Source organism: Anser anser (assembly GCF_964211835.1).
Source record: "Anser anser genome assembly, chromosome: 2".
NCBI lineage: Eukaryota > Metazoa > Chordata > Aves > Anseriformes > Anatidae > Anser > Anser anser.
Window position 1 is genome coordinate 75802348 of NC_139721.1, and position 13074 is coordinate 75815421.

The window sequence follows — 13074 nt, forward strand, 5'->3', positions numbered from 1 at the left end:
AAATATGTTAACAGCAAAAGGAGGACCAGAGACAATGTTAGTCCATTACTTGATGAGGATGGTCACCTCACAAATGGGGACATAGACAAAGCAGAGACATTTAATGCCTTCTTCGCCTCTCTCTTCAATACTGATGATGGACTGTGGGGGGAATGATAAACTCCCAGCCAACCCCAAACTTGTGTGGGATTTGCTGCTCCACCTGGATGCATATAAGTCTATGGAGCCTGATGGGATTCATCCCAGAGTACTCAGAGCCGGCTGATGTCATCACGAGACCTCTCTCAATTTTCTTTCAACAGTACTGGGAGTGGAGTGGTCCTTGTTGATGGGAAGTTCACAAACATCATTCCAGCTTTAAAGAAGGGCAAGAAAGAAGACACTAGTAATTACAAGCCTGTCAGTCTCGCTTCAGTGCCTGGTAAAATTGTGGACAAAATTATTCCGGGGGTTATTGAAAAACACCTGAAGGACAATGTGGTCATTGGTCATAGCCTACATGGGTTCACATGGGGAAGGTCCTGCTTAATAAGTTTAATTTCCTTTTATGACAAGGTCACCGATCTAGTTGACCAAGAGAAGCCAGCTGATGCAATCTTTTTGGATTTCAGTAAAGCTTTTGACAGTATTTCTCACCGTATCCTTCTGAACAAAAGGTCCAGCATACAGCTAGATAAAAATGTAATACGATGGGTGAAAAATTGGCTGATGGGTTAGGCTCAAAGTGGTTTAGTAAATGGAGTTACATCAAGCTTACAGTCAGTCACTAGTGGGGTTCCCCAGGGCACCATTCTGGGGCCAGTTCTCTTTAATATTTTCATAAATAACTTGGATGTAGGACTAGAAGGTGTTTTGAATAAGTTTGCAGATGATACTAAATTGGGAGGAGCTGTTGATTCTGTTGAGGGTGGAGAGGCCTTGCAGAGAGATCTTGACAAATTATAGGGCTGGGCAATCACCAACTGCATCAAGTTTAACAAGAGCATGTGCCAGATTCTGCACCTAGGATGGGGTTCTGCACCTGGCTATACGTACAGACTGGGGGATGAGAGGCTGAAGAGCAGTCCCATGGAAAGGGATCTAGGGGTTTTGAAAGACAGCAAGTTGAATATGAGACAGCAGTGGGCCCTGGCAGCCAGGAGGGCCAACCGTTTCAGTCCCAGTTCAGGAAAAGGAGGCCTCTATCAGAGCTAAACACATCTCAGTAAATGAAGAAGGGAAAACTAATACATGTTTGTTTCCCGGTACTTTTGAAACATAGGGCCAATAAAAACACCATGTATCAAGCACGCACTGCAAAATAAAATACACTTCATAAAAAGAAATAGAGTGGGGTTTTAATTTAAATTATCAATGTTTATGGGTCAGACAAAGAATAACTTAATTAAATCAGTCTGCAGATACTGAGTTTTACTCAAGAGTTTAATAACATACACTGTGGCTGACTGGGATGGAGTTAATTTTCTTCACAGCACCATACAGGGCGTTGAGTTTTAGATTTGTGAATTTGTGACTAAAACAGTGTTGATAATACACCAGTGTTTTGGCTACTGCTGAGCAGTGCTTGCACAGCATGGAGGTTTTCAAGGTTGTTTTTTTTTTCCCTTCTTTTCTCTCCACTCTGTCCCTCCAGGCAAGTGGGCAGTAGGTGAGAAAGAAGCTGAGGGGACACAAGCATGACAGCTGACCTGAACTGACCAAGGGGATGCTCCATACCATACAATGTCATGCTCAGCGATAGAAGCTAGGAGAAGGCAGGGAGTATAGTATGTAGGGTTACATTTGCGTTCCCAAATAACCATTACTTGTGCTGAGACTGCTTGCCAGGAGAGGGCTGGACATCTGCCTGCAAATGGCAAGCGAGGAAAAAGTTCCTTATTTTGCTTTGCTTGTGTGTAGAGCTCTGCTTCACCTATTAAAGTCCCTTTGTCTTGACCAATGAGTTTCCTCACTTTACCCCTTCTGATTTTCTCTGCCTACCTGCTGGGGGTAGTGAGGGAGCAACTGGGTGAGTGCTTACCTGTCAGCCAGGCTGAACCCAGCACATAAAAGAAAATAAATGCAATAATTTGATTCTGCTACATACACAGAGCCAAAGCAGTCATATGTGATTTTAGTTCCCAGCTGTTAGCTTCGGAAGAGTAGTCTAGAGTGATAAAGTTAGCTGGTAGTGCAAAACAGCAGGGAATATATCCAACCAAAGCAGGAAGAGAAGAAGAAGAAGAAAAAATAACAACAACAAAAAACAGATTCTCAGTGTCATTCACCAAATTCACAAACTCTGATAAAGGCTTAAGGAGAGAACATCTGAGTGGTTCCTGCCAGACAGTTCTAACTATTAAGAAAATTCATCAGCAACAGACAGAAAATTAGAACTAAGTGCAGAGAATGGTGGAAACACCTAATGTAGCGAGATGTCTTTTACTGAATATTAACACACTGAGAGGGAAAAGGGGAAAGGTCAGAGGAAACAGTGTAAGAACAAAATGTAAATGATTTCATATTCTCAAGAAAATGGAGGAATATCCCTTCACTTTTGGAAAGGATCTTCACTAGCAGAAAGCTTCTTTGGAGAAAACTTATAGCCACTACTGGAGGGCATCAGGAAGGAAACTTTGTTCCATGAGCACCCTGATGGACTAATTCACTAGTCACCTATAGTATGTTTCGTACTTTGGCCACCACCATTTTCTTTTCCAGTGCAGGAACAGTTAACGTCACGGAATGAGAAACTTCCAGGAGAAATCAGAATGGAACCTCAGAAACTTCTCACTCTGTTGAGTGTATTCTTATAAAAAACAACACCAAATGCTAAGCACTCAACAGCTTGTACTTATGCACAGTTTGAGGTTCTCGTGCATAGCTGATGCATGTGCATCATACGTTCAAGCAGATCTTTATTCAGGCCCAAGCTACAAAAGGAGTAGCACAGCAAGAGCAGAGACCCCACCTCACAGTGCTTTTCAGAGAGAAACATTCATAGTGGCTTTTTCTGCCCCAGGAATAAGGCAGTTATCAGGTTTCTGGACTTCATAATTTCAATAGCTAAATCAATAAGAGGTGGGGAAGGAGCCCAGAAGGCATGCCGCATGCAGAAGAAAAACAAAAAGTCTTGAAAAACATTGCACTGTTTGCTAGGAGTGGCAGACACTAATGAATAAAAATGGAAGAGGCACAAGAGAGAATTTTGCAACCCTCATATTGAAGTGTGGAACTGATCCACAGCACTGGATACAGTGAAAAATACAAATGTGAATAATTTTGAGTGCCTAGTGAAAAATTAGTATTAGCTACCTTGCTTGAGTGTCATTCTCCATGAGGTGTGCTACATCTAATTGTTCTAAAACAAATGAATCAAGACATGCTCTTGGGTATTCTGCAGCTTCTTCAGTAATTAATTCAGGCCTCTCATCACCTGCATTTGAAAGAGGATCTGAAGGTAAGAGAAGGGGTTTTGTTTTTGTTTTCTATATCTTGTCTCATTATGCAGCTGTGTGAATGAGCCCTTGTACGTACAGTCAGCAAGCAGAACAGAACTGCTGAGCACTGACAACTGTTACTGAAATCAATAGGAACTTCAGGGATATTGTGACTTTGAGAAACAGTTTATCCTTCTTCAGGAGCCTAATTATAAAAAGGTTGATTCTAGAGCTGCATAACAAGTTTTCAGTACTGGTGAGGTTTTTTCAGTTTAGATTCATTTCAGGAGGACAGAATCAGGCTAAGTCCCAGGGCATGGTCAGAAGGAGAAAAGAAAACCTTTCAAGAAGATCAGCAGAGTTCAGAAGTATCCTTGAATCTCTTTGTGCACAAGGGCAACAGGTCCACAAACAACGAGGTATTCTACGAGCAACACATAACTGAACATTGCAAATGAACAGGTCCAGCTGGGGTTCCCCATGAGAAAAATCTTTCTTTTATCTATGTTTGTAGGTTGCATGCATTTGCCTAGCTAAGTGTGGAACATTTGGCATTCAATGCTGATGCAATGAAGATGTCCTATCAAGGGCATTTTAAAGCTTGTCTTTATTCTCTCTCTTGTTAAGCATTGCTATCAGAAGGAGTTGAGTGGTTCATAGTGGTCATAGCACAGGGGTCAAAAGGCCAAGCTATGCAGCTATAGGCAATTCTTTAAGGAAAGGCCTTTGTTTTAGAGTACAATAACTGCAGTTAGCACTGCAAAACATAACATCAAAGAACATGAATGAGTCAAGAGGGAGGTGTAAAATGTAAACAAATTACCCTGATCTTTCAGCAAGTTCTCCTGGGTTTGGATTCCATCCCTTTCCTGGCACAGGGCTTAAGTGAGAAGTAGCAACACAAAATTCAGTGGACAACACGAGCAACTGCCTGGCTCAGGCAGTGGGATATGGCTGTCAAACAAAACCAAAAAGATACTCTACTGAGAAAGAGGATGCAGAACCTGGCAATAAGTGAAAAATGTTCTGAAGACAAAGGCAGCAATGGGATAGTTAATCGAGACCATCATCTGCAAATATTGTCTCATGAGGAAATTAAGAGTAGTTGAAATGGCACAACACTTCACCTACCTTATGTGTACTGCACACAATGGAAGACAGGAAATAAACATACTCAACATACTACAAATACTGTAGAAGTAGTCCAGTAAACCTACAATACTAATGCAGATAAGGAACACCATTTGATGTAAAATATCCAGAATATAAACAAAGTTTCAGCTTACTACTTCTAAAAAGTTGGTTTTTCTTCATATATTTTAAATCAGTAGGCCCTGATGTGGGAAATACTATTACACATTCCAATGTATTAGAATATGTGCAGAGGACAGTGTATTTGAAATCTTTGTAGCTTTGAATTTTAACACATTAGAACTTGAATGCTATCTACTTTCATCTTTTGTTTCTTGACATCCAATTTACCTTTGTCCATCCATTCCTGCTATTTCTTTTTTCCCAAGACCCTTTTAGAACAAACAACCAAACAAATCCTGGATAGTTAAACCCAGTGGCTCATTACCACTCTTCTGTCTCAGTGTCCTTGTCATACCGGTCCTTTGTCCCTGATTAACTTCAGCAATGTCTCATATTTTCCCCTGTCAGACTTTATAGATATGATTATTATGCAGAACAAATGCATTTAGAAGTACACATGAGTATTCTGAAGCAATGTATTAATATCTTATGTGAAATGCCTTATCAATTATTGTTTAATATTGAATATTTAAATTAGCCCTCATTCCATGACTGAAGACAGCTTTTTACAAAAAAAAGGTTGATATTGGTTGCTTTTACAGGAAAACAAGAACAGATTTCCAAAAGGCCCTGCTGGAAAGACAACGTGCTTTAGGGAGCCAGAAGAGCAAGTGCCTCCCTTTGGGATGGGGAGCCAGTGGGGCCTGGCAGCCCAGCCCCATCCTAGGGTATCCTAGGGATGGGCTGGGGCCAGGCCCATGGCCAGGCATGCTGGAGGCCAGCCCAGTGCAGCATCTATGGGACAGGGACTGGTGGCTCTAGGGGGCAGCCAGACATAGTAAAGGCTAACAGCGTCCCCAGGGCCACGACAACTTGCACAACACCATCAGCAAGAGCTGGAAAGCAGAGCACATGAAAGTTTTGTTTAAAGTCATCCAAGTTTCACAGTCACCTAATAAAATTTTACCTGCTACTTGTAAACCCCGCAACATCTAGTTAAAGGTCTTCACATTTATTTGTTTTCCAGTATAAGGAGTGCATCGATTTACAGTGGCTTCACAGAAAGGGAATGTCTCATTGGAGACTAAAAGTAGAAAAATACCTATAAAGCTGAGCAAGGAATATATGGGCCTGTAGCTGAATGAGGCAGGTAATTTAGCAACAGCAGACACAGATAAGGCCAAGGTATCTAATGTCTACTCTGCCTCAGTCTTCAACTTGGTCTCCCACATCCCTGTGATTAGTGAAAAGAGTCATGGAGATCTACCAGCAACGTGTGAGGACTCAGCTAGGGATTACTTCAGATAATTCAACCCACACTAGTCCATGGGATCCAACAGGCAGCATCCAAGAGTGTGGAAAGAGCTGGCCAATATCCTTGAAAGGTTACTCTCTATTATCGTAGAAAGCTTGTAGACATCAGGTAGTCCTTCATGAATGGAGAAGGGCAAATATTGTATCCATCTTCAGAAAAAGCCAGGAAGTAAACCGAGGGAACTCCAAGCCTCACTTTGCTGGAAAAATCACAGAGCAAGTCCTCTTCAGGCATGTTTCTGGGCACATGAAGTAGTTGAAGGTGACTGCAAACAGTCAGTACAGATTTACCAAGCATATGTTGTCTTCTAGGATAAACAATTACATTCATAGATGAAGAAAGAACAGTGGATATTATTTACCTTCATCTTTAAAAATATGCTTGACTGTCTCCCACAGTATTCTTGCATCCAAATTAGGATGTTATGATCTGGGTTGGTAGGCAGCTAGATGGGTAAAAAGCTGCTTGGATAATCAGGCTCAGAAGACGGCAATTAGCCCATCACACTCAGTGACCTTGAGAAAAGTGATGTCATGCATTCTCAGCAAGTTTGCAGATGACACCAAATCAGGAGAAACAGCTGAGATACTTAAGAGCAGGACTGCTGTCAAACGGGACTGAATAGGCCAGCAGGAACCTTATGAAATTCAACAAGGATAAATTCAAAGTCCTGCACCTAGGAAGGAATAAGCCCTTGTGATAATACATGCAGAGGAGTGACTGGCTGGGGAACAGCTCTATTAAAAAGGCAGCCAGCAGACAACCAGCAGTAAAAAAAAAAAAAAAAAAAAAAAAAAAAAGTCACAGACTCCTGGTTTGTATTATTAGGAGCATAGCTAGTAGATAAAAGCACTTAGACCACATCTCAAATATTGCATCCATTTTTGCTCCCTTCCATACAATGAAGGCATAGATAAACTGAATCAAGCCCAGCAGAGTTCAGTGGAGTGCTACCAAGAGGTCAGGAGTCTGGAGCATTTGCTGCAATTATACTGACTTGTAGTATAGAAGATGTCAACATTTCTCTAGATCAAGGTGTGGACTTTTTGCAAGTGCTGTCATGACAGTAATACAGTTCTTTTCCAGAACATTCTAGATTATATAACCCTTCAACAGACAAGTAAAAAACGGAAATCACAGTTGAATCACAAAATCACAGAACGGTTGAGGTTGGAAGGGACCTCTCAGGATGCCTAGTCCAATCCACCTGCCCAAGTCTGATCAGCTAGATGAGGTCACCAAGGAAAAGCAACATATGCAGAGGAATTTTTCATTCACTCTGCTATTAAAGAGAAGTCCCCTCCTTTCTGGAAACCCTTGTTTAAAGTAGAAACAACATGGCACCTCCTCATCTAGAGGTGAGAAAGCCAATCTGTCTTCTCTCCTCTGAACAGTAACAAGAATATATTAAGCACTCCTAGCACAAAGTTGGTGAAGTCCTAGGGCTGTGCAACTCTGGCAGAAGATGACTGAAGCAAAGACAGATAATTCTTAGGAAAACAGAATGGTTATGGTATCTCAAAGGTCTGATTTAAAATGTCCAAACAAACTTCTGGGGGGTTACTTTCTTTCAACTCACTGAAACCTAACTGCAAGACACATAGCTACAGTTATGAGCCAAATCCTTCACAGATCAACCAGAAATAGTGCTATGGGCCCCTAATCTAGAATTGTCAAATGCTAGAGTAGCGAAGTAGACCATGCCTTTATTCAAACTGAAACATTACCTAGGACTGAATTATATCTTCTTTTCATCTTAACAAGGCATAGGAGAAAATAAGAAAGCAATGAATTAAACAATATGAGGGCAGGGCTAAGGAGCTTTCCTGAACTAATCTGGGAAGGTGAATTTTAAATATATTAGAGAATCAAATTATTCAACCAAGAGTTATTTGTCCTCCAAAAGAAGTTACACTTTCACACCTCGAGTGCCCAATAATTTATTTATGAACTGATTAACTTTTAATTTCACAATTACTAGTCAATATTTCATCCAAAATAGAGAAATTTATTTTTTTTTTAATATCTGGAGGTTTATTAGTTCATTTTCATAACTCAAGGGCAAAAAATATAATTAAGACATCAATGAATTCTACTGTGTAATATAAAGTTTCCTAAGTGAATTACAAATATAACACTTCTAGGATCCTCTTCCCAGGTAGCTGTGTTTCCTAAGGTGTCACCATATTCCTGGAAAAATCATACCTTAGCCAAAGACAAATCTTTAGCTTTATGCAGAGTTCTCTCCCTTTCTCATCAAGATGGAAGTTATCTATACCAATAAAGCAGGTTATCCCTACTTCTTCTCTTCAGAGATGAAATGCCTCTGCTGCTGCCAGTACCATATTGCATTTATGTGCCCTCGTCTCAATGAGAATATATCTTTTCTCTATGAATTCATGTTAAGATAGAAGGGAATCAATATTCAAGAATACAAAGTGACAAGAAGTTCATCAGGAATAGTTACAAGGGATTTACCTAGGCCAAGTTGTGTTTGACCAACCTGATTGCTTTCTGTGATGAAGCAACTAGCTGCACGGACAATGGCAGAGCAGTGAAAATCAGGTCAAGGGAGTTATCACATTGAAGAGGCCACAGCTGGTAAGCTGTGTGCAGTCTGGGGCTCTGCAGTCCATGAAGGATGATGAGAAGTTGAAGACAGTCCAGTAGAAGACTCTCCAGTAGATGGTCAGCACTTGACCCATGGGGAGAGGTTGAGGGAATTGGGCTTGTTTAGTCTGGCAAAGAGGGTTATACAAAGGTAGGTCTAATAACAGACTACTACAGCTATTTGAAAGGTAGTTACAGTGACAGTGGAGCCAAACTCTTACCAGATACAGTAGATCATACTTGACAAACCAAGAGCAACAGGAAGTAGTTGCACTTTGGAAGACTTATGGACACAGAAAAAAATTCTTCACCAGAAAGATAGTTTAGCACTGAAATATATTATTCACACAGGTGGAATCCATCCTTAGAGGTTTTCAAGATTGGCTAGAAAAAAATGCAGCTGACTTGATCTGGAGTTTATAACAGTCCTGCTTCAAGCAGAAGAATGGACTCGATGGCCTTCAGAGATAACTTCCAAACAACATTTTTATGATTCTGTGAAAATGTGTGAGAAAACTGACACTGGTCAATGTAACTTGCTTTTCACAGTAATGCTTAGAAGGGTTATGAAATATCCCTTTTGTTCATGAAGCATCCTGGATAAATGCAACCACATTTGCAAAAGGACTAATCCAAAACAGCAGGATCTCCCTTTACGCTACCTATAAAAATAAACAATGATAATGGTTTAAGATAATACTTCACCTGCTTAGGAACTGGATGTATTTACTGAATTACAAATTAACAATGAAAGGCAATTTCATAGGCAGAATGTAGTCTAGACTTGCTTCTAGAAAACAGCTTCAAATGCCATTCTCTTTTCCACATACTTAAATATATCAAACTTTTTTTTTTTATTATTTTAAATAAACATGGCACCTTCAACACAAAAGTACCAAAAGTTTCTAGTATTTGCTCAGGGAAAAGAATCATGAACATTATACCTCAACTTCTTGGCAGCTCTCCCATACAAATATTTTTTTGCTTCTTTTAAACAAGACTGGAAATAGCCTACCACACACACACACACAGACTTGAAATTAATAAACTACAAATTAAAAAAGTGAATTTAAATCTACAAGAAAGTAATGACATAATGAATTTGATTCATGTTTTTCAGTGTAAGTATGGCACAGTGTTGCATTCCCACTGACATAAACATATACCACTGAATTCGGCTTCTTCCTGACTATGAAGGAAAGCCCTGGATATGATGCCTACCCTGACAAGACGTCTTTTAAAAATCCTGCCTCCTACTATGCACATTATTTAATATATACATATTCTAGTGTTATGCCAAATGCATAAATGGTCTATGCTGATTATTGACTAGTGATTCCAAATAATTGAAAAGTAGAATATTATTTGTAAACTGCATTAATTGGTAGCATCCACATCATACCCCCACCAAAAAAATAAGCATTTGCTCAGGACCACATTCTCCTGTACCCCAGGATCAGAATTGACAGCAAAACCCCAGACAGTATCAGCTCGTACCAACACACACTGCCTGACTCCAGAATCAGTTCTCCACTGCTCTTTATACTTCAGCATATATCCACTACGGTACTTAACTGCTCTTTCAAGGAGCTAAGGGTATGTCTGGCATTCACTACTGTAACCACAGCTCATGTAGACATTCATGATAAATCCAAAGTACAGAGGCTGGATACTGCTGACGATGCAGCCACAGCAAGAGACGTGCTCAGGCCAGTGGGTAGTTTTTAACCAGCTTCCCGCTGCAGCTGTAATGCTGACAGTATCTGAGCTAAGCAGCTTCTAGCTAGCTCAAACTTGTTCACCCAAACCGCAGCTGCTGTAACACAGCCATACCACAAGTCCGGCACTCGGCAGCCATAGCCATCTCCAAAAGCATCTCTCAGCTGCTGACCAGGCCAGCGTTGGTTGGAGCTCCCAGGAGCAGGCACAGAACAGAAGCTGAGGTGAAGTGCAGGCCCCAGCGGGACTGTCAGAGATCCCCACTGCCACCCCTGGGCACGGCCTGCTCCCAAACACCGAGCACGCCCGGGGGGGTCAGCCCCACAAGCAAACAGACGGGGGTAAGATTCCCCTCTCTACCAAACCAGAGGGTTTAGTGGCATTGAGCAGAGGTAAACTACTTTTAGACGTGTGCACATGTAGTCGTACAGCCTCAGCAGGAAAGGCACTGAATGCCACCCCAAAGCACATCACCGACCTCAGCCCTTTCTATGTGCTTGTGTGTGTATTTGGCAGTTGTACTCCAGCTCCTGGATGAACTCTTTAGGAGACAGCTTTTTCTCCGCTCCTTTCTGAACGTTGACAGGTTGAGAGATTCCTGACTGACAATCCCGAGTGGAGACAAATGCCACTCTCTGGCCACGAGTTCAGCACTTCCTCAGTATTTCGCACTCTCTAGCTTAAGTGGCTGTCTATTCAGCTACATTTTTGAGTATTTCTATTCTGATGTGCATGGCTTTCCTCAGCTACTTCACAAAGAGGTCTTCCAAAACAGGATGGCGTACCTTAAAAAGCATTGTAGTACCCATTCCTAAATCCAGTACATCTGGGCAGATCCCAGTAGTAGCAACATGGTAATGGCAAATGTTGCCCAGGATATGGATGTAAATATTCCGCTCTAGTGTTAGTGGAACAAATTAGTGTTTCCCTAAAAACAAAAGAAAAGTATTTCATGCTGTATAGTCCCATCAACCAGGTAGAATTCAGTAAGTTGTACACTACTCAGTGCATATGCATATATAAAGCTGCATTTCACTCAGTGAAAAAAACATCTTACTTGAGCTGACATTAAACTATTTTGTTAATGCTTGAACAGTTGCCCTAGTAAAACATTAGTTTCTCAATTGGATCAAACTAATTTGACTTAGAATAAGCAGGAGGAACTGTTTAATTAGCACTACTGAAATTTTCTGCACCAGACTTGATTTTCTTCTCAGCACCAGGCAGAACTCATTAAAAAAAAAAAAAGAGAGAACTCAACCTTTTGCTTATAATCACCTTTGGAAGACCAGCACTTCAGACAATTTTCTAATTGCAGAAAAGGAATTGCACAAAGCTACTATTCAAATGCATCTATTAATTTACTTTTATTTTCTGCTCAGCCTTCCAAAACTAATTATCTAACACTGAAGTTAGAAAATTGGAGAGTGAGCCTCAAGAGGAATGGGGCAGAAGGTTTCCTAAAAAATAGCATTTGAGCCTTGGGGGAAGGGTATTCTACAAAATAATGTTTGTGAAATTGCCCCCCCCAAGAATCCCTGTAAAGGGCAGGCACTTCAGCATTGTGTATTTTTTATCTTCACGCAAGTGTCTTACAAGATCAGACAGTTATGTGGCAGATGAAATACACAGCTGATAAATGTAAAGCAATGCATACGGAAAAAGAAGAGTTTTCACATACAGAATGACAGGCTCTGAGGTGACTATAACTAGCCAGAAAATACAACACAGCTTTGCATTATGACAGTCAGTAGCAGCCATGAAAGCAACCACAGAGATTGCCTCTGATAAAGAAAAGAACAATGTACAAAGACAAAGACATAAAAGGCCGGGTTTCCTGCTCTGCATTAACTAGAAGGCATGCACTGACCTTATACTACACACATAGCAATGTATGTACTAAAAAACAGAGGAAGCCACCATTTTAAATTAAATTTTAAAATAGATTTTGAGGAAATTACTTTCACACAATGTAGTTCATCATCACCTAAGTGGCTGGCATAATGTTCATACATCAATGCTCCCACTGGACACCCTTAATCTGGACAGTATCTAGAAGAAAGGGCATAAGAGTTACTACAGTAACTGTGTTACCCAAATGTTTTTCATTACAGGAAGCAATCCTTATACCAAGTTTAAGACTTACTTTGGCTATTCTTAAAGCACAGCCAAAGATCAAGCTATGCAGTCTTAACAGAAAAGAAAGGATGTCAGCAGATGATCCTCAGCATCTTCCAAGATTCCCCTCTGAGTCTATACATTGTCTTTTGAGTGGTCTCAGTGTTTTCTTGCTTACAAGAATGATTTCTCTTGCTTAATGCAGCAAATCTGTCTTACAGTCATCCAACTGTGTCGATCTTCTTAAACACCACTTACCATAACTATAGCTAGAGCATGGACGGGAAGCCACTCTTAAGAAATGTACAAACACCTTCTAAAAGGGTACTCTCTCTGCTAATTTACTTCAGTAGCAACTTCATCTATAAAATTATTGACAATCAATTCTTTTTTCAATGTACAACTTCAAGTATTGGTTTCTTGATGATGGAAAGAAACAAGTTAATACCTAATATTGTTCATTAACAGGTGCTGCAGAATTCTGCAACTCTGTCTAAGGTTATTGCTCGTTTTAATGAACAACAAAGTGAATCTACATGTCTACATTAGGGTTCAGTATTGACAGCAGTGTTCAGTACATTCACTAGCTACAGTAATATTATTATTCACAATTACCAAATATCATTAATCAACTACCTT

General features: G+C 40.4%; 1 long non-coding RNA gene across 2 annotated transcripts; it reads right to left on the minus strand.

Moving 5' to 3' along the window:
• Positions 1-340: 340 nt before the first annotated feature.
• Positions 341-6764, minus strand: LOC310895421. 2 transcript variants are annotated; one of them, XR_014580666.1, is made up of 3 exons: positions 6350-6493; positions 4243-6253; positions 341-355 (listed from the first exon to the last, which is right to left on the minus strand). It is a non-coding gene; the product is annotated as an uncharacterized lncRNA (long non-coding RNA). The 2 variants fall into 2 exon arrangements; XR_014580667.1 differs by lacking the exon at positions 341-355 and having other exon boundaries at positions 5097-6253; positions 6350-6764.
• Between the last annotated feature and the right edge of the window lie 6310 nt (positions 6765-13074).